This window comes from Mus caroli, unplaced genomic scaffold, assembly GCF_978045245.1.
Source record: "Mus caroli unplaced genomic scaffold, Mus_caroli_1 scaffold_17, whole genome shotgun sequence".
Lineage (NCBI taxonomy): Eukaryota > Metazoa > Chordata > Mammalia > Rodentia > Muridae > Mus > Mus caroli.
This window is the reverse complement of record NW_028227272.1, coordinates 6,357,298-6,380,959: the sequence shown is the minus strand read 5'-3', so window position 1 is coordinate 6,380,959 and position 23,662 is coordinate 6,357,298. Positions and strand designations below refer to the sequence as shown.

General features: G+C 40.1%; 1 protein-coding gene across 1 annotated transcript in view; it reads left to right on the top strand.

Annotated features, from left to right (window-relative positions):
- Positions 1–23,662, top strand: part of Grin2a (glutamate ionotropic receptor NMDA type subunit 2A) — a 434,479-nt gene that overhangs the window by 285,771 nt on the left and 125,046 nt on the right. The window lies entirely within an intron of this gene.

The window sequence follows — 23,662 nt, the reverse complement described above, 5'->3', positions numbered from 1 at the left end:
GGGAGTCACTTTTCTTTTGGAGTGTGGTCATTAGTAGCATGTCCATGCCCCAGTGGGTAGATCCACACCTACACCTCCATACATGTAGGCTGCACAAATTGGGCTTAGCCAGTTACAATAAAAATAAAAATGTAAATAGACCAAAGTAGAAAATAGTACTGTTGACTAGTATTTGGCTAGATATGCCTCATTTCTAAAAAATATTAGCATCTTGAAGTTTATCATTGTTTTGCACATCAAATGGAAGAGAGACCCTAGTGAGGAGGAAGGTACTAGGGTTTGGTGTGGGAGGATCACACAGCTAACAGGAAATAGGAGAGAATGCTCTATAAACAGGAGCCTAGATTTGTGGGCCCAGGGACAGATTCCTAGAGGAGAAGGTGACAAGGCAGCTCAAGAAAACTTGCCTGCTACCTTCACCAGCTGTGAAATGTGTATTCCTTCAAGAACACGTGAAAAATTCACCAAGACAGATTTATTTTGGAATGTAAAATGAGTCTTGTATTTGGAAAGGTCGAAATGGTATAGATTGAACGTTGTAATTCAGCAGTATTCAAATTAAATTCAGCAATAAATTCAGTATATCCAGAAAATACATGTTTGAAAATTATGACACACTTCTACATAAATCTTAGGTGAAAGAAAAAAATAAAAAGACATTAGACAATATTTTGAGCAGAGTGATAATGAAAGCACTACGTACTAAAACCAGGAGAGTAAAGCTGAATTTGTGTCAGGAGAAGAATTTATGGCTGCAAAGTCATTATAATTAAAAGGAATCAGTGGATGAAGAGATGGCTCAGCAATTAAGAGCACTGAGTCCAGCTCCTAGCATGCATTTTTGTTGGCTTATAACTGTTTGCAGCCTCAGCTCAGAGGACCTAGTGTCTGTTTACTGGCTTTCTCGGCTACCCACTCATGCATGGTATATGTTCACACAGACACAGATACATGTACACAAATAAAAATAAAATCATATAGTTTTAAATTTAAAAGTAAAATTTCTAAGATAAAAATTTGATATATATATTTTTTGGTTTTTTTCGAGACGGGGTTTCTCTGTGTAGCCCTGGCTGTCCTGGAACTCACTCTGTAGACCAGGCTGGCCTTGAACGCAGAAATCCACCTGCCTCTGCCTCCCAAGTGCTGGGATTAAAGGCATGCACCACCACCACCCAGCAATAAAAATATTTTTAAAAAGGCATATTGTAAAGTCCATAATTCTCTTGAAGGGGGGGGGGGGAATTCATGTCTCTATAATCTCAGAACAGGGAGGCTGAGCCAGACCTTGTCTTTCTGTCTGTTCCTCTGTCTCACAACACATAGAAAGTTAGAAAAAGGACCCAAATAAAGCAGAGGAAAAATAATAGATATGCGATTAAAAGTCAATAGTGTAGAAGCAAACCTCTAGGAAAATATTTAATAAAATTCATAATTCATAGCAATAATAACTATGCAAAACATAAATAATTAATATTAAACTCCAAAGGTGATATCACTATAAAAATCACAGATTCTAGGTAGTGAAGAAAAAAGAACACATAAAAGTTATATCAACAAATTTGACAGTAATGATAAAATGGGAAAATAATTCAGAGAGGCATGCGTTTTCCAAACTGATACCAGAAGCAGTCAGTCTTCTGAATTTGCTAGGATATTGAATGTCTAACAGAAAAATATTTATCCTTTCTGGTGGGAAAAAGTAATTTATTTGCATTGCTTCCATCTTGTACCATGGTGTTAGGAATAAGGGGTCTTCATGCCCAGATGGCTTCACTGTGAATTCAATCAAATGTTTATAAAGTCAGTAAAACCAATGTACACAGGATTTTACCCCGTCTTACTAATCACAGGCAATAATGGTGCCTAAAAGGATAATGCATCATAGATAACGGGTTTATTTTAGGAATGTAATATTGGCTTCACATCCAAAAAGTAAATTGATGTAATTTGCCATATTAACAGAATAAAGGAGAAAATTATATAGTTATTGCAACAGATACAGAAAACACATGCAACAAAAAACACTATCCATCTTGATAAGAGGGCCAATTAATTCCTTAATCTGATGAAAGCTATCTATGAAAATACTATAGCTATATCTTTTTAAATATAATACTTTCCTTATTTAAGAATTTTACACACGAATACAACGTTTTGATGATATTCACCTCTGCCCCTGAAGCTCCTCCTAGGCCCTCCAGCATGTCTCTATCTCAACTTCATGTCCTGTTTTTAATTGTATTTTTATTTTAATTCTTATAGCCCATGGAATCCAATTAGTGTTGCTCCTATGCACATAGATGAGTATATGGGGCAACCTACCAGGTACCTCACTGCTAATGAAAGCAGCTGTATGACACTGACTGTCAGCAACTCTTCAGCTAGGGAGAGAGGCTCTGTGGTGGGCTTTGGCCAGCTTCATCTTGTGCAGGTCTTGTGCAAGCAATCACAGTAGCCATGAGTTTGAGTGCACTGGGCCTGTCACATCCACAGACACTCTCTCTCCAGCTAACATATTTGATGATGAAATAGTGAAAATGGATCTGTGAAGGTGAAGTGATCCTGATGAATGAGGAAGAAGATTTTGTGAGCCTTCCTGATACACAGCATAAAGTCAACTCGAGGACAGAGGAAAAGAAATGTGTACGTGAAATACAAAACAACTGCTGAGGCAAACGATAGGCTGTGTCAAAATGAAAATCAGGATGTTTCTAGAAGGTGATGAAGGAGGATGTGGAAGGCCCAAGAGGACTTCAGATTTCTTCCTTTTATAAAAAAGATTTATTTATTTATTTTATTTATATGATTATAGTGTAGCTGGTTTCAGACACACCAGAAGAGGGCATCGGATCCCATTGTGGTGGTTGTGAGCCACCTTGTTGTTGCTGGGATTTGAACTCAGGACCTGTGGAAGAGCAGTCAGTGCTTTTAACTGCTGAGCCATCTCTCCAGCCCCCAGGACTTCAGATTTCTTTTCTCTGCTTTTATATTTGAGATTATAATATCATTTTACCATTTCTCTCTTCCTTTATACCTCCAAACTCTCTCATATACACCATCCAGCTCTCTTTCAAATTCATTTTTCATTAATCATTGTTACATGTGTATATAACATATAATATATGTACCTAAATATTACCTGCCAGTCTGACAACAGATTTCTTAAACATCCAATAAATATAAAAACTTCAGTCTTTCAAAATAAGTAGCCTCTCCCTATATAAAAATTTAGAAATGAAAAAGACAAAACATAAATTGGAAGAAATAGTACATGTGTGCTACAAAGGATGCATATTTAAAATACACACATGACTTATAAATCAGTAATAAAAAAGATCAAGAATATTAATAAAACCAGAAATTTTCTTAGATACGTCACAAAAGATACTACTTAAATGTTGATGCATTCTGGGAAATGTCTTGAGAGGCATGTAACTATCTGTGTGTGCATCGTCCTGGGGATTAAACCCAGTTACCTTTGCATGCAAGTCATGTGGTCTTCCCTGATCATGACCTCATCGTAGGGTCATGTAAACTAAAATAATTTCTAGGACTCAGGTCACACCCACTTAGCGGTTATTCATAAAAAGAGTTTCAGAATTATTTTCTAGTGTGGGCATAGAGTCTCACACATTGCAGCTGAGAATCTAAATTACAACCAGCAAGAGAAACTGTATGGCTATGGCTTTATGAAGAGAAACGCACATAACACAGAGAGACCTGGTCAATCAGGAGTGCCATCCCTAGTTACAAATGCTAAGGAGATACATGCGTATACCCAAGCACACACGTGTATGATAATGTTCATGTAATTTTACCCATACAGCAAAGTATCAGAAATAACCCAAGGAAATGAGTAAATAAAATGTGGCATATTCACAAACTGAGTATTTCTCATTAATAAGAAGGAAGGAACTATTAATATGTATATCGATGTGGTTAACTAACATACATTATGCTAAGCCAAGGGAGACAGAAGCAAAATATTATAATGCATTATTCCTTATATATGAAGTTCAAAAGGAGGTAAGATTTGTTAATGAGGTCTGACAGCAGAACACTGTTGCTGTCTTAGGGAAGAACTGTTGCCAAGAGAATTTTCTAGAGTGATGGCAAGCTTTTCTTTCATGAAGATTTCTCAGAATGCACCCGGCTACAGCAGGGAGGTCTGTTCCCTTATTTTTGCCTCTTTGTACTTAATTTTTAAATGAAGTTCTAGAACCTGGGATACTCAGCACAATTAACCAACAGATTTTCCTGAGGACTCCTATGTAATGACCCCTCCAGGAACTAACATCCCCTAGAATAACAATACTTACTTCATGATCATTGATTTGGTCCATTTTTCCTCTTGATGGCTTTACCAACCATATGACTGGACACACTGTTTATTCATTTAACAAGTGAATGAGTTCCTACTCTCTTTCTGACACTTTTTGATCCTTGGAATTTACCACTGAGTAACAGGATTCAAATTTCTATACTCTAAGTAGCTAAAGAGTGTAGACCTGGATGAGGTGGGAGTCTGTACCTTCCTGTTACACCCAAGTGGGGTGGGCATTATTTTATGGCTTCCCACCCCTGGGGTTTTTCCTCTCTTCCTTCTGATAAACTCTGCCACGTTAAGAGTCTTTCGATTCCATCAATGTACAGTGCTCTTAATGCACTTAAGGACTTTGAATATTCTGTTTCTTTGTCTTGTGTATTGCTTCTTTTATTCATTCACGGTTCCCAAGATTTTCCTTCCACAGACTCCTGCAAAATCAAAATAGGAAGGTTTGCTTTGTGTTCGTAGCAAGAAGTAGAGGATGTGTGTGTTGCGGGGCTGGGAGGTCATTGGCATAATCCAGAGATCACTTTTAAGCTACCAAATCTTTCCTGGTTGACCTTCATGCTCCAGGCTTGTTTTGTACTGCCTCTGGATTGGGGTCCTATGCTAAGGGGCCAGCTTACAAGCAGGCCGCTACAATACAGGTGATCACATTGATGAAGAGAGATGCCTTTGACAGTCTTCATTTCCAGATGTAAACGTGCTTCTGAATAGCTTGTAGAGCTTCCCACTCCTATTGAGGTACAGCCATCTCCCCAAATGCAGCTCAGGGAGTTGCTGCCCCGTTGAGCTTAGCATGTACAAATAGTTCCTGTCAGTGGTCTATTCTCCTGGCACAGAGGGGATCCAGGATTTCAGAAATAATTCCCTGTGCTTCTTTCTCTAAGACAAGGAAGCCAGCGGAGCACGTAAACACCAGAGATACTATCTCCAAACTCCCAGAGCACCAGACGTTGGCACAGTAGGTCAGCAGAGGGGCAGGGCTTTCAGGAAGGGAGTTGCCATTCTGAGACTCAGTCACCCTCTTTTCATCTCAGGATCACCCAGTGATGTCACTGCCAGCAGAGCATGAAAGGAGGGTTTTTATGAAAACCATGAAGGGCTCTCACAGGGGTGCTGGAACTTTCTGGGTCTTTGTGTGCAGCTGGCAGGGATTCTTCTACATCCATACACCTGTCCCCACGAGAACCAGAGCTAAGCAACCTTCCTCTGGCAAATCAGAATTTCTGACTCATTGTCTCTATTTTTTCCTGCTCATCTTGGAACCTGATGGGTCCAGGGCTTCTAGGAATGTTTGAAAATAATATCTTACATGCAATCTAATGAGCAGCCAATACAGAACAAATCGACAGCTCATGTGCCCATTCCAGGGCCCAAATTCCGTTAACTATAAGGGTTGCAGCCAGGGTGGGTTGGAAGCTAGTCACATCCCCACGTAGTTATAACTGAGATAACTTCAGTGCAGTCCTACTATAGCTTACTAAGTATCACAGAGAAGGAGGAGAGTTACTTGGCCTGGTCATCTGAGTCAGGTCTTTCTGAGGGTGGGAACTTTAGTGGTAATTTGCATTTCATCAGGATCAGGCTGAACCATTTTCTTATCTCCAAAGCCTTCAGAACAATTACATTAGCTACTTAAGGTTTGAATAGTTTTTAAGTAGAAAGACAAGTGTATGTATACTAGTTTTATAAATTATGTATTTTAAAATTAATAAATAAAACTAGTCAGTGTATGGTGGGAAATGTGGTTTTCATCCTTGGGTATGTTGCAGAAAGACCAAACACAGCCAAGTTACAGATTTCAGGATAGATAGAAATGGAATGTGTATTGGAAGTGATTTAAAGCATTTTGAAGTTTAATGTCACATATAGAAAGGACAAAACCCAACACATGTTAAAGTAAAATAAAAGATTCTGTTCCTTCCAAAAGAGTCAAAGATGAGATTTCTGAAAAGATAGGGAGACCTTATTACGAAAGGGGGAGATTCTCATTTGATAAAGGAGATATGATATGGGGTGAGCCCCTTTATGATGAGGAACACCCTCGTTTGACAGGGAAGAACCTCATGATGATGGAGGAGACCCTCATTTTGATGGGAGAGAGCCTCACTAATTTTTTCTCAAAGAAAGTTCTCATTGCCCTTTAGCTGATAGATCTAATTTCTCTCCCCATTCTCATGATTTCTCATTTCTAGTCTTGGCTTCAGTTGCCCTACACAGAGACACTTCCATATCATTCCCTTCTGCATAACTCTGTCTCCTACTCTATAGAGTTGCTTATAGAATATACCTCAAAGCACAAGTTTATGCAAGGCCAATGCTGCCACCTTACCCATCTCCAACAAGCTTGTTTGTGGAGTCTGCAAAGCTTTGTTCTTCACTCAGTGTTCAGCAAGCCATCATATTCAGCTGCTGTCTGCTCCTGCTGGACTCTCCAATGATCCTGCCCCATCAAACATGCTCCCTTCGTTGTCAAGGGTACCTCCCTTTTGCAGCATCCCTGCATTTAGGTAGTTCAAAGTGGGTTAGGTCTTCTGCATTGTTTCTGAAGACCCACATACCAACTCTTAAAAGTGTTAGCAGTATGCTTTGTGATTGTGTGTGTGCATATTCATCTCTACTTAGACTAGAAGCCCACTCAGGGAAAGAAATGTTCATTTCATCTGTTTCTCTAGCTGCATCAGAAGGATTTGCACAAGAGCACAGATGGGCCCCTCTAAATCTGTTAGTCATGAAGACTGCACTTACCATTTGTTAAGAGATATTCTATACCAAGAACTAGACTAAGAATTTTACATTCATAATCTCATGTAGGTGTTTTAAAATCATCCAAAGTAGGTATTTTTAATTCTTATTTCAGACATGTAAGTTCATGATCAGAGAGGCTAGTGACCTGATCAATATCTTTGAGCTAGAGTATAACAAAACCAGAAGTGAATGTTGACCCCAAAATCTCTGCTCCCAAACACTATATCATGCCCAATAGCAGGTAGAGGGACTTTTAGAGAAAGTGGGACTTGACCTTTCACCTTGTGCTCATTTTTCTTACCAGATGCAGATGATTCTACTAAAGGCAATTGATTGGAAAGTGAGGTATAAATATTTATCATGCCTCATAGCCTTGTATTTTCCAATTAGGGTCATTAAAGAAGGGGCTGTACCCTGTCTTGTATGTCTTACACAGAATAAAATAGGAGCCACTTGAAGAATTTCTAGTATAGACAAAGACTTTTTAAAATTATCATGTGTACTTATTTATTGAATGTTGTGAGGGTAAGTATGTCAGAGGTCAGTTTATAGGAGTTGGTTCTCTCCTACCAAGGATCAGACTCAGGTCATTAGGCTTGAAAACAACTGCTTTTCTCTACTGAGACATCACTCCAGCTCCAGATGGGGGTTTTATTAAAGAAAGAAAAAAAAGCTGAGCTTGCTTTCAGTCTATGGCTCTGGTTTCATGTTCACTTGCAGTCGCATCTAGGGAGGCATGGTGATGTATACAGTGTGGATGGTATTTTAATTGCTTTTTTTGTGGTATTGAGGTTTGAACCCAAGGCTTTACCCATGGTATGCAAGTGCTATAGCACCAAGTCATATTCTCAATCCATTTTTTTAAAATTTTGAAACAAGGCCTCCTAGAGCCTAGGATGATGTCACCCTCACGATGCACCTGGCAGTCAAGCACCAACCACCATACCTGGCCTGCACGATAGTGTTTTGTTTTGTTTTGTTTTGTTTTGTTTTGTTTTGTTTTGTTTTGTTTTGTTTTCCAGTACTGGGGGTTAAGGTCAGGGCCTCGCACTTGTCTAAGCACTCTACCAACCAAATTATATCCGTAACTCTTTAAATTTTAATTGCTACATAATAATTCTGTGCATATATATATATATATATATGATGCTGAGTGATATTTCAAGACACATATACCATGTGTAATGATCTGATCAGGTAATTAACAAATCCATTCATCATTTCTATATGTTTAGAACATTTCAAAATCCTCTTCATTAGCTATTTTGAAATACACAGTTAATTATTGTCAATCATAATTACTATACAATGCTACACTGTAATAGAAGGTTTTCTTTCTATCACAACCACACCCTGGTACCCACTACAGATCCACGCTCCACTTCCTCATCTTCCCCTTGTAGTTCAGGAGTGCTGTGGGTCTGCTCAACCACTGTGCATGCACCCCTCCATTCCGATCATCATTTTCATTCTCCACTCACATGCTCATTCTAGTGTGGTTCAGGGAGTTATAGAACACATGATAGATAGATAGATAGATAGATAGATAGATAGATAGATAGATAGATAGCAGGTAGATATAGATAAGTAATAGGTAAATAGATTATAGATAGATGATAGATTAGATAGATGATAGATAAATCAATGGCAGATTGACAATAGATAGATAGATAATAGATAGATAGTAGATGGCAGATAGGTAATAGATAAATGGTATATGGATAATGATAGTTAAATGATAGCTAAATAGATTAGATGATAGATAGATAGATAGATAGATAGATAGATAGATAGATAGATAGTATATAGATAGATAGATGATACAGTGTGTATACAGTCAATATTCTGCAACAAAACCATCTTGTTCAAGAACTTAAATATCCATGTAAATACTGTAATTGGATTATACACACAAATATTGCTATGAATATTTAAAAACATAAGGGTTGGATGAAAGTCTTAGTTGTGAAGACACCCACAAATGACAGAGGGTAGAGAAATCACAAGGAATGTGCTTATGTCAGCAACAGAGACTTGTAGGTCAAACCAAGCATTCTGACTATGGTCAACACTAAAGACATCCAGTGTTTATGTTTATATTTTAAATCTTTTTTTGAACACCCCATCTTTGGTATGCAACTACTGATGTTCAACACACACTTACAGAATGGAGAGGAGACTGAATTGGACCCACTCCCAGGAACATTCCAATGAGGGTGTCATAGTGGTCATTTTTAAAGAAAATATTTATTTATTTACATTCCAGCCATTAACTCCTCTCCTGCTCCCCTCACAGCTTCTCATCCCATTCCTCCTCCCCTTTGCCTCTGAGAAGTTGCTTCCATCCCCTAGTAGGCCTCACCCTCTCTAGGGCCTCAAGTCTCTCATGAGTTAGGAGCATCTTCTCCCACTGAGGCCATACCAGGCAGTCTTCTGCTATAGTGGTCACATTTTACAGGTATGGTTCCTTTGGCTATCTGTTTTAGAACCAGCCAAGGAAAGAGGTCAAGGCCTTAGGACTGTTGTCCCCCTTGTCCACATCTGCATCTGCTGTCTTCATATGCTCTACTAGAGGGTTCAGTGGTTGCTAAAGATGAATAGCTACTGTTGGGGGTGTGCACTTACTCCCATAATTCTAAGATTGTCTAGATTGTCTAGATCAAAACTCTTGTCAGGAACCCTTGCTTCTTGGCTTTTATGTCTTCTTTTGCACTGGAATATCCTGCTTAGCCAAAATGCTTAGACCAAATGTGGACAAAAAAAAAAGAGGAAAATAATGAAATCTTGTTGAGTCTTTCTGTGTGTGGAGGGTACATGTGCAGGAGTGGGCACACATGCGTGTGGGTGTGCATGCATACTGAGGCCAGAGGTCAGCCTCTGGAGCTGTTCCTCAGGCACCACCCACCTTGTTTTATGGGACAGAATCTCACTAGTCTTGAAGCTCACCAATAAGCTAGTCTGGCTAGGCACTAAGCCTATGAGAAATTTTGTGTTTGCCCGGTGGAATTACAAGCAGGTACCAACAACACCAACTTTGGTCACATGTGAAAAACACTCTGAAGAAGTAGACAGTTACTAATAAGACCCAATGAAGTGCTAGCTATGGCTGTGATTCAGGACCTAGGTTATCTTCAATGCATAGTAAATACTAAGTTACCAAACCGTCCTCTCAGTTAAATCTTCCCACATAACGAGAAATGGCTGAATTGGGAGTATTTAACCCTTATCTATTTACACTCATTTTATCAAGAATTTTTTTTTCTTGAATGGCATCTGTATGCACATCTTTGTTGAGAGTTGAAAAATAGTAAAACATCTGGTCTTTAAGAGACTCAGAATCTAACAGGGCACTAGGGTATGCTCAAAACTTCAGCAGAACATGAGGTAGCTGCAGATGTTCAGAGTTGATTCTTGGGTCTCAGGGAAGAATGTGTGAGGCAGAAGAGTCAGGAGCTTCCACTCAGAACACTTCTCTCCTGGACAGGGTCTCAGGGAAGAAGCAAGATGTGGACTTCAGAAGCTGCTAGGAGCCATGCACACAGCTGAAACACCCCAAACCCCCAAATTAATGTCGAGGACTTAAAGCTCTCAAACCCTATTTGGGTATGACTGGCCTATGTTAAACAGAAATTGTGACAAGGAATTCTAAGAATGGCTTAATAGCATTCACACTTTAAACACAGATGATAGCTTGCATGAATCTTTGAGCAATTTTCTAAAGAGCTACTTAAAGAAAATGGAGTTATGAAGAAGCCATGCTCTGAAAGACACAGTGTAGGTTTTGGTTAGCTATTTACTCCTAGAGTTCATGATTTTGATGAGCAATCAGTTCTGTGGTTGCATTGGGTTACATCTGAAGAAAGTATGTTTATTTGATATTGAATTTTCCAAAGGGAAGCTATCAAGACAATTATATAAGCTCTTTAAAAGGAGAGGAATTTCCAAGCTACTATCATGAGAAAGACTTTTCTGTTTTCCAGATTTAAGGACAGAAGGGTATCTTAATTTCTCTTCTTGCTGCTCTTACTAAACACTTTAATAAATGGAAGGAAGGAAGAGGTTATTTTGGTTTACAGCTGCAGGGTACAGTCCATTGTGGGAGCAGAACCATGGGAGCAGGAGCTTAGAAGAGCTGATCACACCATATCTGCAATTACAAAGTGGGTGGGGGGAGATTGGTACTCAGCCAGCTCTCTTCTTTTTAATACAGTCTTAACATCCTCAGATAGGGAATAGTATCATCCTCTTTTGGAAGGGTCTTCCCTCCTTTATTAACCTAATCAAAATAATTCTTTACAGGCTGACCAAAAGACCCCTTTCTTAAGTGGCTCTAGCGCCTGCTAAATTGACAACATAACCATCACAAGCTCACTTTGTGAAACAGAATGCAGAAGTAGCCTGGGCACTGAGACAGCTAGACAAGTAGGACATGAGTCCTATGACCTCAAAAACCTGAATGTAGCTAACATTCTTGGAAAGTTCAGGAGTGTACCATCTCAGATAATCCAGAACCCAGTTTTGTGGTACTCTGAGGTCTAAGCTGAACTCTCCTGGATTTCAGACCTACAATACTGTCAGACAATAAATAAATGGGTGTTGTACAGATGGCTACATTCAGGGGAGTTTATTAAACAATAGAAAATACAAACTCACTAGAATCTGAATTATAGAATATAGGAATTTATTTAGTAGCCTTTGAAGGCACTGTTGAAGATCTTGAGGTAAGAGGAGCACATATGAATAAAAGGAAGACTAGCCCTTATTTAGCCCTTCTGGTGTGTGTGCCATGGAGAGTGTTGGGCGCTGCTCTAACCCCACAGCTGCACTGAGACTCCACAGTCTTTCTCTTCAGCATAAAAACAAAGGCCAGGAGAAAGGCTTCAGCTTGCTCAGGTCAGAGCTGGCGAGCTGCAAAGTGAGGCCATCTCACCCAACAGCCATATTCACAGACACAGTGTTACTCTTTTTTTGGGGGGTGGGGTGGGGTGGGTTTCAAGACAGGGTTTCTCTGTATAGCCTGGGTTGTCCTGGAACTCATTCTGTAGACCAGGCTGACCTCAAACTTAGAAATCCACCTGCCTCTGTCTCCCAAGTGCTGGGATTAAAGGCGTGCGCCACCACTGGCTGGCTAAACAACATGACTTACGCCAAATTGGTAGTTGCCATGAGTCTTTAAGAAGTTTCCTAAGGAGCTATTTAAGGAAGATGGAGTTGTGACGAAGTGGTTGCTCTGAAAGCACATAGCAGGGAGGGAGTGGGTAGCTGGTTTTTACAATTTTATTTTAGGTATAGGACTGAGTTAGTTATTCACAGATTAGGCAGCTCTAGAGCACATTTGTTACCTCTGTGCAATACTGATCGTCTCTCTTCCTTTACTTTCCCCTCTCTTCCCTTCTCCTCCCTCTCTTTCCTTTCCCAGATCCACATTTAAAGTCGAGTGTTCTCTTTGTAAAATGACTTTGGTAATATCACCAACCTTAGCAAAGTCTTATGGAATTTAATTTGTTTCCTTATATAATGATCATTAAGTTTCTCAAATGATGTGAACCAGAGAAAGAATGTTAAGTCATTACAAAGACTTTAAAATTATCATCTGCCTTCCCCAGAGTCACGCACAGGAACTATTTTAAATGCCCACATAGTACAATATGTCAGGTCACAGGAAGGAAGGTACAGTGGATCTCTAAATTAACTTGTCCAGCTGGAATGAGGAATAGCATCTCCTAGTGGCATATATGTTTGAGTTTTACAAATTGTAAAGAAAGTAAATATTCTATTTTTTTTTTATGATGTTGAAAGAGTGGTCTCCTGAAAGGTGACATTCTGCTAAAAGTTTTCTAGGTTCCAAAAGTTAAAACAGCAACAACCAAATGCAATTCACATACAAGGTGTCTCTATGGGAACATGCACTGACAGGGTTGTTAATGATAAGGATGGGTCAAAATGTGGTAGCTTTGTGGTGCTGATGGTGGATAATGATGTTGAATGTGATGATGATGGTGGTGATGGTAATGTGTTTTGATGATATATGATGTGTGAATGTTTTGTTTTATTTTTATTAGTTCTTTAAGTATTTATATAATGTCTTTTGATCATGCTTAACTCTTGGATATGTGGCCTTCCACAGAACACAATCGACCAACGATGGGAATACCCTTAAAGAAAACAAAGTCTTCCTCTTTCATTATCAATCAATTGCCAATAGTTCCTTGGTGAAGGGTAGGACTTTGCGGCAGCTTTCCCCCCTCCATGCCGGGAGTTTTGTCTAGCATGAGCTTGCATGAGTACTATTCATGCTATCACAACCATGATGAGCTCACACATGTAACTGCCCTCTGTGCCCTGAAAACAATTTCCTTGGACTCACCACACCCTCTCACTCTTACCATCCTCCTGTCTCTTTTCTGTTGTGATTCTTGAGCAATGAGAGGAAGGGGCAGGGTATAGATGTTCCATTTCAGTCTGAGTATTCTTCACTCTCTTATTCTCTGCACCTTGAACAGTTGTGTGTCTGTGTTAATCACAACCTACTGCAAACAAACAAAAACAAAAACAGACAATCCCCCAAACAAAAACGAACAAAACAAAGAACCCCTCTCCTGTAAGGATTTAGGGATGCACTAATTTATAGGTATAAATATGAGTCATTTGGAGCCAGTTTAATACTATTTCTATTTAGCAAAATAGTAGTAATCTATCTATCTATCTATATATCTATCTATCTATCTACATATATATATATATACCCTAACACTAAATAAAAACCTTTCAAAAGTCATGTGGAAATCTACTACTGTAGAAGCTATTTAAAATGTTTATGTACTCACATAAAATGAGTTTAAATAGGATTGCTTTATAATGGGAGCAACAATGCCCTTACTAGGTACCACAGTCTAGCAAATGAAAAGTCTAATGCTGGGAATAGTGTTGTTGGTCACTGAGTCCCCGTAAATTTCTAAACATTACAGGTTATTGTGTTGATCTTGGTTGTGTTCCAGAACTTGGCAGTAAAACCTTAGTGCTGAAGACACCCATACACTTGAGTAAGAGAACATGAAAAAAAAATCAAGTATATACTCACCTGGAATCTTCATCACTAGCAGCTAGCTTTCATAGTACTGCAATGTACTGTGTACACTACCAGAAGGGGAACATGCAAACTACAGTAATGACTGACCTGAGAAGACATACTCACTGGTGCAACAGTGGCATGGAAACCATGGAAGTCACAATGTTCTGATCAGATTTAATGTCTTCTCACATCTCTATCTGGAATCTATATTAGGATCAGGATCCTGTGTCTTCACAGGTCATGGCCCTGAAAGAGCATCTATAGTTGTTAAGCTTGATGGAAGTAGTCACCATGAGTGAAGCTCTACAATCTATCATGCAGAATGCTATGTTTTACCATAATATCTTGTTTTGATCTTATAGTGTCCTCTTCTTTTATATCTCTAAAAGGGCATGATAATAATACTCTTATCATAGAATTTTTAGAACAATCAATATATTAAATGCTTAGAAACTTGATCAGCACATAGGAGACATTTAGTAACTGCAAGCTCCAATTGTAAGCAATTCTTTTCTACTCTTATAGGCAGGGAAATGCAAGCTACAAGAGTAGAATAGTTTTGCCAAGGTCATAGAGTGGTAAAGGCAGACTTGGATCCTCTACATTGGTCCGATCCTAATATCCTGAGAGTGCTCAGAAACCATCTGAGGTGATGGGGGCACAGTTATGCTGACAGAAAGGATAAATGTGAGACAAAGCTGCTCCCTGTCTAGTCTGCCAGTTCCATCAATTATGAAAATGAGGGAATAAGATTATTTAAATGACCCCAGATGAGTAAATTATTCAAAGAGTCTCTCAGTCAGAAGTATTTCTAGAAATTTCTGAATAGACAAATGAAAAGCATTTAGATTTTCTGACATGGTCATCATCTCATCTGTGTAGAGAATAATTTTAAAGAACTAGGAGGAGCTGGTGAGGAATGGAGGGATGGGTGGATGGGAAAGCAGGAGGAAGGAAACACAGAGGCAGTATCAATACCATATTTTCATCACTATACCTGTGCTGGTTGGTTTTTGTCAACTTGACACAAACAGAGTCATTATGAAGAGGGCATATCAACTGAGGAAGTGCCCCCACCCAGTTATCCTGTGGATGTGTCTGTGGGGACATTTCCTTGATTAATAATTGATGTGGAAAGGTACATACCAGAGTGAGCAGTGCTATCCCCTAGGCATGGATTGGATAAGAAACCAAGCTGAAAGGTCCCCTAAGCAGTATTACTCCGATTCTGTTTCAGTTCTTGCTTCCATGCTCCTGCCTTTGTTCTCTCTGTGATGGTCTGTAACCTATAAGCTAAAATAAACCCTTCCATCCCCAAGTTGGTTTTGGTCAATGTTTACCACAGTAATAGGGAAACAAATTAGAAAAGTATCAAATACCTGAGATAATCTACTTATGAAAAAGAAAGTCTTGTGTTGGTTGGGTCAACATTGAAGGCCCTAGGCCATTACTGACTGGTCCTGTCTTTGACCTATCATGATGCAATGCATCAAGGTGAGAGGACATGGTAGAACAAAATGACTCTACTCGTGGTTAGGGAGTAAGAGTAGAAAGAGTAACACACTGGGTATCACCATTTCTATCAAGAGCACACTCCCCATGACTTTCAGAATTCCCACTATAGGCTTTATCCCTTAAATAAGGCTTTAACACTTCAAAGTAATATCACTCTGTGGACCAAGCCGTTAACACATAAGCCTTTGGGAGACATTCCTTATCTAGACCATAGAAGAACTGGGAGAGCAAGAAGGGAAAAGAAAGCGACAGGGAGAAGAAGATCAGAAGTGGGCGAATAAGAAAGACAGAGAGAAAAATAGCCACTGGGTTCTGAGTCAAAGAAATTTTTCTGAGTTCTCTGGGATGGGATGTTCATTCAGAGCTTAGACTGCTGCAGGGAGTTCTGGGTAAGTGAGTTGATGAATGTGGCACAAACTAGATTCAAGTAGAGGTAGTAAAGATCTATCAGGCACTTTCTTCTTAAGTTTCAAGTGAGTATCATTTAGAGAAAGAAGAGAAACTTCTAAAAGAAGTTTGAAAGTGAGCTGAGTCTCTAGGTTGAATTTAATGATCTGGATCCTCAGGACATAACAGGAACACAAAGGAAGAATGTGCTGAGCATGGAGTCTATCCAAACCTTAAATAATGGGCTTTCATGTTTATGAATCTACTTTGCTGCACATGGGGAAGTAGGTGGCTGTCTCTGGCTATATTTAAGTAGTGCCAACTTGAAGATACGACATTTCTTACCAACAGCTCAGGAAGTATTCAACTTCAAGTCTTGTAGCTCTCCAAACTGGTAGTTCTCAGAGCTCCATAGACTCTCTCAGGTTTCAGTGAACACAGACATAGAAGGTCTTTTGTTGCCTATGTCATTTCCTAGCTCACATCTTACAACAAGAGCTAAGACCTCATCGAAGTTGTCTGGAGAAGCTCACCATGACCTTAACACAGCACCCTCAGTGTCTTATCACAGTTCTTACCACAGTCCCTGTCACTTTCTGTGATTTCCAACTTACATGCTGATCATGTAACAGGAAGAACATTTGTGCCTAAGGAAAGAGATGGAACAGTGAGGTGCTCCACCCCAGCGATCTGCTTCTGGCTTCAGGAGACTGATGGATTCCTTCTGGAGCTGCACTTGGCTTTTCTCAGCTGACCTTTGGACAACTACCCTATCCTCCACCTTCTACCCTGGCATTATAGCCGAGCTTGGACCAACAGGAGAGGCAGAAACAGAATTAAAATACTCTCTACTAGACTACTCTTAGAATACTATTTGATTAGTATTAAAATTACTCTCTAAGCTTTGGGAGACTTAATATGTGCACTTTAGATTCTGAAGAGAAGAGTTATGGCTGCCCTAGACCTTTCCTTAGAAGTGTATTTAGTATATATTTGTTGGACAAATATTTGTTGTTAATATTTTGTTCAAGTATATTTTCATGCACTTTGACCAGATTTACTCTTATTATATGCTCCTGCCTCACTCACTCCTTTCATTCTCTTCTCAAATAATAATCTCCCTTCAATTTTCATGGTCTCTGTGTGTGTAACATATAATAGCTCTACCCCCATGTCATATCTATAGTAAGATATGTGTGTATATACATATATATATACATATACATATATATATACACATATCCCCATATTTTAGAAAACAACAATATTAATACTAATCATTTTGCTTCAATTATGGCCCTTGTATTATTTATTTTGATTACTTTTAAAAAGCAATTAAGATGAATAATAACACTGCTCTTTTGCCAGTTACATATAAGGAAACTGAGGGTTTAGGTGCTTGGTAACTTGACCAAGATTTCAGCTCATCTCTGTCAGACTCCAAAGTTCATTTCCTTCCCATGTCATTGCATAGTGCAAATGTGTTTTCCTTGCATATTGGTAGTGAGAGTAGCCAAAGGGTCACCAGGAAAGCCCATCTTGGCAGTGTCTGGCCCCTGTACAGTGGCTCCAAGGTTTTAAGGAAGGCTGTTAATAGCACAAGGTCCCCTGCTGTGCCTTGTCCTCTTCTCTTTTCTCCTGGATCTCAGTTCAGAGCTTTCCCTTGGGCTGTATGCAAATCAGTCTCCTAATCAGGTTCCTGCTTCTTCCCAAAGCCAATCAGCTTCTGCAGTCTGACAGACAAACTGAGGATGTAAATGAGTCCCCACCCCTACAGAAACTGCTTCCTCATTGCTTATGGCCCCTCCATCTGGTCTGTCATCTACCCATTGTCTTTTGAAAACTGTTACTGAACTCATCATTGCCACATCCTAGCATCTTTAGAGTCCATATTGCTGCCATCTGAATTGTAATCCTGCAAATTAGAAAGACAGAGAGGAACTAGAGAAGGAAAGAACAGGGGCTGAACCATCTGGATTTCTCTCTGTGGAAAAAGCCTGTTGGAAGCACAGATACCCAAAGTGGGAAAGACTTGGATAAATGGATGATGCTTATGCCCTTGAGAGCAGTTGTAGGAACCAGTGGCCTCTCTTTTAGCTGTGTTTAACTTTGAAGCAGAAACTCCTGGCATCAGAAGAACACTGATTCGTGGTGCTGGTTCCCTACCTTTGTATGGGCCAGCCAATTACATTTGACGGTGTGCCTGGTTCTTTTCATAATTAAAGTGTGCTTGAAAACAAAAAAAAAAAAAAGGAATGGGCGGATATGAAGCTTGAAAACAGGGCCAGTATCAGTTTTGGCTATCAGATCCCAACAGCTGCTCTCAAATAATAGCAAACAGGGAACATCACAGGTGATAATTCTAAGCTTCATAGACATCAAAAGACATTCAGAATTCCTCTGCCAATACTGCTCATTTGCTTCATGTAGAACACTTGTTCTCAACCTGTGGGTCACCACTTCTTTGGGGTTGAATGTCATTTTCACAGGGCTCACCTAAGACCATCTGCATATTAGATATTTACACTAATATTCATAATAACAGCAAAATCACAGCTATGAGGTAGCAATAAAAACAACTTTATGACTGGGAGGTCACTACAACATGAGGCACCGTATTCCTCATGGAATACAGTGGCAGCATTCAAAGGATGAGAACCAGTGGTTTAGAGCATTCAATATGGATTCTTGAATCCACACTGCAAGACTTGAGTTTCATTAGCAAAATATAACCTAAGGCTTTGTGGTCAGGAGTTGTCATATAACTGAGAACACACGATTCAAAAGTATGGGTGTTGACTTCAATGGAGTGACACTTTAACCTATGGGGATTGGATGCAGAGACAAGGATGTACAATCCAAGTTAACATTAACAGAGAAGCCAGTGGTTATGTATACAAATAGGGTAAGTGTTGAGGTCATTAGAGATCAAGGATCAGTAGCTTCCTTGTGCATTCCACTGGTTAATAGCTGGGGTGGGGTGTTTGGACCATTATGCTCTGCTCCTACTTCAATCAAATTCAGCTGACACCTCCCATTGCTGTAAACAGTGGAAAATTCAAATATGAAGCACTTTAGTGTTTCTATATAGTTCCTAATTATGGCCCTCTCCCCTTGTCTCTCTGTCTCCCTCTGTTCTTCCCTCTCCCCCTGTCTCTCCCTTCCTCCTCTGTCTCTCTGTCTCCAGGTCTCTCTGTACATGTCTTTCTGACATTGTCTCTCTCTCCACATTTCACAATGCTAGGCAGTAAATATAGTTTATTTTAAAGATGGGAAAAGTGAAGAGTAGAGATGTTAATTAATTGAACATCATCGCTCAACCACTTCATAGATTGTGAAAGTTGTAGGTAATTTATGCCAAATACCTAGTAGAGACCATGGGACTTAGCAAACGGGGCCCCTGTGCATTTAGAGTGCAATCGAGATTTTTTTTAAATGGCACTTACTTCAGTTATTTTCTTTTGCTTTTTGCATTTTGAGAACAACCAACAGTGCTCTTCTTCCTCACAGGCGCTGGGTTTAGACTCTAAAGACAAACATCCCCAGTGATCATTGGCCATTGGCACAGCCCACACAATAGGGTGACCACTGACATGCACACAATTAGGCAAGTGTTGGCCAGAAAGCTCTGCCTCTCCTGGGCCACATTGTTAAATTGAACATTGGTTTACTGCTCTGAACAATGCTAGCAATTTACGTGACTGTTGTGAGTGGCAAATAATATGGGATATTAACAGTAACTTATAATTCATAAGATCTTATATAGTCAGGCATCTTTGATATTATCATCCCTATAATAGCACAGCTTTCTAATAACTATGATGCTCTTCCAATGTACTACTTTCTGAGGTTTCTATTCATCTTTTCTCAGTACAGCTTCTTGGCCAGTCAAACACTAACAAGCCCATGCATAAGAATCCAAGCTCATTTGAGTTACATTTATAGTTATGAAGTTAATGACATGCATTAATTGTGCAAAACCTTCAGTCAGAAAAAGGAGATAATTTCCAGGTCTTTGGGTTTATTGGAGAACTAAGGTAATGGCAGGCTGCTTTTGGCAGGACCTTCTCTGTGCACAGAATTGTATTAATAGACAATATGGGTTCTATTTAAAACAGTCAGTAGTTAAGTGCAGAGCAGAGCTGTCTCCTGTTGCAGAAGGAGCAAATGCCTGTGCCCTTTTGGTAGATAAGCTGTAGGTCTGGATTTTATAGTCGGTATTTTACTTTATGTTCTCTGGAGTTACATTTAGGAATCAGCCGTGACTGTAGGAGGATATACACATTGGAGATAGAAAGGAGCACTGGCTGAAGGCTTTCTAAGTGCTGCGCATCATGTTCAATGGTTCATCTGCAAGAGCTAATAAAATCATCCCAAGAGCCCTGAATAGTATGGACCAAGTCATATCAGTTGGGCAGTGATCAGCTACATGGAAGAAACTGGAGTCAGTCCTTTGTACTTTCATTGAATTGTGTTATCTACTTCTTTGTTTTGTTTAATTCTCATAAGAACCATACGGCATGATGACTCCTCTTATGCCCACTTCACAAATGAAGAAGCCAGTGTTCAAGGGGTGTCATTAAACAAGGTCACCTAGCCTGCAAGCACTGTAGCCAAGCACAAGTTCACGTTCAGCTGACTCAAGTCTACATTACTTTTCACACCTAAGAAAAAGGTGAAGCTTATCACTGACTGCAGGGGGAGCTATTAGGATGGTCCAATTGGTTTAGATTGTTAATTAACTTATTTAATGAGCATTTGGAGCCCTGAGCTGAATACAAGAGATACAAAGGTAGGCAGATCCCAGGCCCTGAACTGCTAGAGCACACGGCTGAACATTTGGGTATATAGGTGATGACTTAAGGAGAAAAGAGGGTACCTCCACAGTCCTGTGAAGTTGGAGACTCTTTCCTTGGTTTGGGGGATCTGAATGACATATAGGGTGAGCCTGGAAAAGAGTCAGCAGGGGATTTTCTGGACAGGGTAGATGGTGTTAAAATATGTTGCCAAGAGAAGAGCTGGATGCATCTACCATCCTCTGTTTAGCTCTCTGTGCTTTATGAATCTATGTGGGGCAAAGTGGGACTAGGCATTGGCTGTCAAAAATGGTACTGGCATGATCATGTCCTAGAAAGGACAGCCTAGAGACTGTGCCATTTAGACCGTGATGTTTACCTCTCATTCAGCTTTACTTGTTAACCATAACAGGGATAGTGGAATGCTTAGATGGCAGAGATACTAAGAGTCATGGCCTCGAGGATTGTGATGGGAAAAATTACCCCAAAGCAGGAATGTCTAATGAGAGGTTTCTTTGGAGGCCAGGACAGATTAAAAGCTCACACTATGTTGGTAGTCTCAAGACTGGGTACTTGTTTTAATATATACAGGGGAGATGGGAAGAGACATGGTCTAGGATCATGTGGATCATTGGGAATGCAATGATTCAGACTGGCAGTTGGAAGAGAACTTTCTCTTGTCTCATGAGACTCCTTGGGGGCTGCAGGAAGGAGCTGGTGAAGAAGTTGCATCTATGCCATTGAGCTAGAGTTGATAACTGAAGATTGAGGGGTAGGAGAGACCTGAGTGTGGGCATCTGAGAGGTCAGGAGGCTGAGTAGTGACTTACTAGGCTTGCATCAGTCAAAGAGGTAGAAAATAGCCTAATGCAGACACACTTGGGGAAGATGGGGTGGCCCACAGTGAAAATTCTTGGGACTGATATATATGATATGCCTTCTGTTTAGTGAATAATGACGCACTGAGATTTTTAGAGGGTCAGTGACTACAGAAAAGGGATATCCAAGCACAAGGGATTACTGTTAGTCTACAGCAGTGGTTCTCACCCTTCCTAATGCTGTGACCCTTTAATACCATTTCTTATGGTGTGGTGACCACCCAGGCATAAAATTATTTTTTGCCGCTACTTCATAACTGCAATTTTGCTACTGTTACAAAGCATAGTGGAAATATATGATATGCAGATGGTCTTAGGTGAAAGGGTCATTCACGCCTCTCCCCCAAAACCAAAGGAGTCAAGACCCAAGGTTGAGAACCACTGATCTAGATGAAAGGCGCTCTTAAATTCTCAAAGGAGAAGGGAGGCATATGCAAGGTAAGTTTATGGGTTACGTGGGTTGTCTACCTAAGCTGCAATAAGGGATAGATTTACCAGCTGAGAGCAGTGCTGCTGCTTGCAGCCCTCAAGTCTTGTGGGCAGGTGCGAAGGTTTGAAATAGTTTCGAGGGGATGATGTAGGGGATGGTGAAGATGCAGGCAGGAATAGAGAGAAATATGTCTAGTGAGAGGGGGAGTCCTGAAATTTGAACCGACTTAAGCTAGGAGGTCAGGTGATATGTTCTACCTGTACAGCTGGCTTACAGGTGGAAAAGGAGTTCAGCTGACTCAGAGATGGGGGTGACTGTGCCACATAGGCACAACAAGAGGACAGGTGCAGATGGGCATGTGTGCAAATGGAGAAAGATCTACGGTTGTGAAGAACGGAAAGCATTGGCCAGGATGAGGAAGACGTGGAAGCTTGACGGGGTCGTTCAGAAGAAAATACATAGGTCCTGGGGCCAGCACAACACTGGAGAAGAGACATAAACTTACCTGAGTGAGCTTACAGCCTTTCTTAGAGTCATTGGAATTAAGTTTTTCTAAGTGGATTTATGTCATTGGGATAAATGGCTAAAGTAGACTGGAGGTGGTTCGTGGTTTAAAAAAATGGACCTGCAAATTTAAACAAATCACCTGAGAAGTGTAAAAGGAACAGCATCAGTTATTAGCAAACAGGACAAGTTCGATATGGTGCATAGTGGCGTACATTAGTAAATACACCACACACAGTGTGCATGGGTTCTGAGCCAATCCAGAAGGAATCCAAAACAGATCACAGACGTAAACTCAAAAGCCAATAGATCCCAGTGGGCATGCAGGGACGTTAGCCCAACATCCACCTTTTCCTGGTCTCACCCTGCTCTCAACCTTTCCTTGTAAATCCCTCATCTCCTTCCCTACGCACTCAGCGTGATTCAGCCAGTTTGGATAATTCCCTGTCTCAGTTGAGCTCCTAAGCCTCTGTCCACACTGTTCCTTCAGCCTCCAAGCCCCTCCTATCTGCTCTGATCCCCTCCTTTGTAGACTCTAAACACCCCAAGCCTGCCACCTTTCCTGATCCTTCTTTATCATTTCTGAGGATTTTCTGCATCCATGTCACCTTTGACCTATTTAATTGTTTTTTGATGTATAATTCATTCGGAGGCCATTCTGTTTTATCTTCTTTACCATCCAGCTGGTTGTCCTTTTCTGATAGGGATTTAGAACAGTGACTATCAAACGTTTTATGTAAGAGGCATGTTTACCAATATTTTAGGCTTAGTGGACCACACTGCCTTCTTGACAAGCCTCATTAGTGTGACAACTGTAAAGGACATGTAGAAAAACAAGCATGGCCATGTTCCATGTAAGCTTTATTGATGGACAAAAATCCAAATCACATAGAATTTTCATGAGTCATAAATATTATTCTTTCAATCATTTAAAATTAGAAAACTCAGTTATTTGTGATGTACTCACTTGTAGCCTCAGGACTCTGGAGATTCAAGCAGG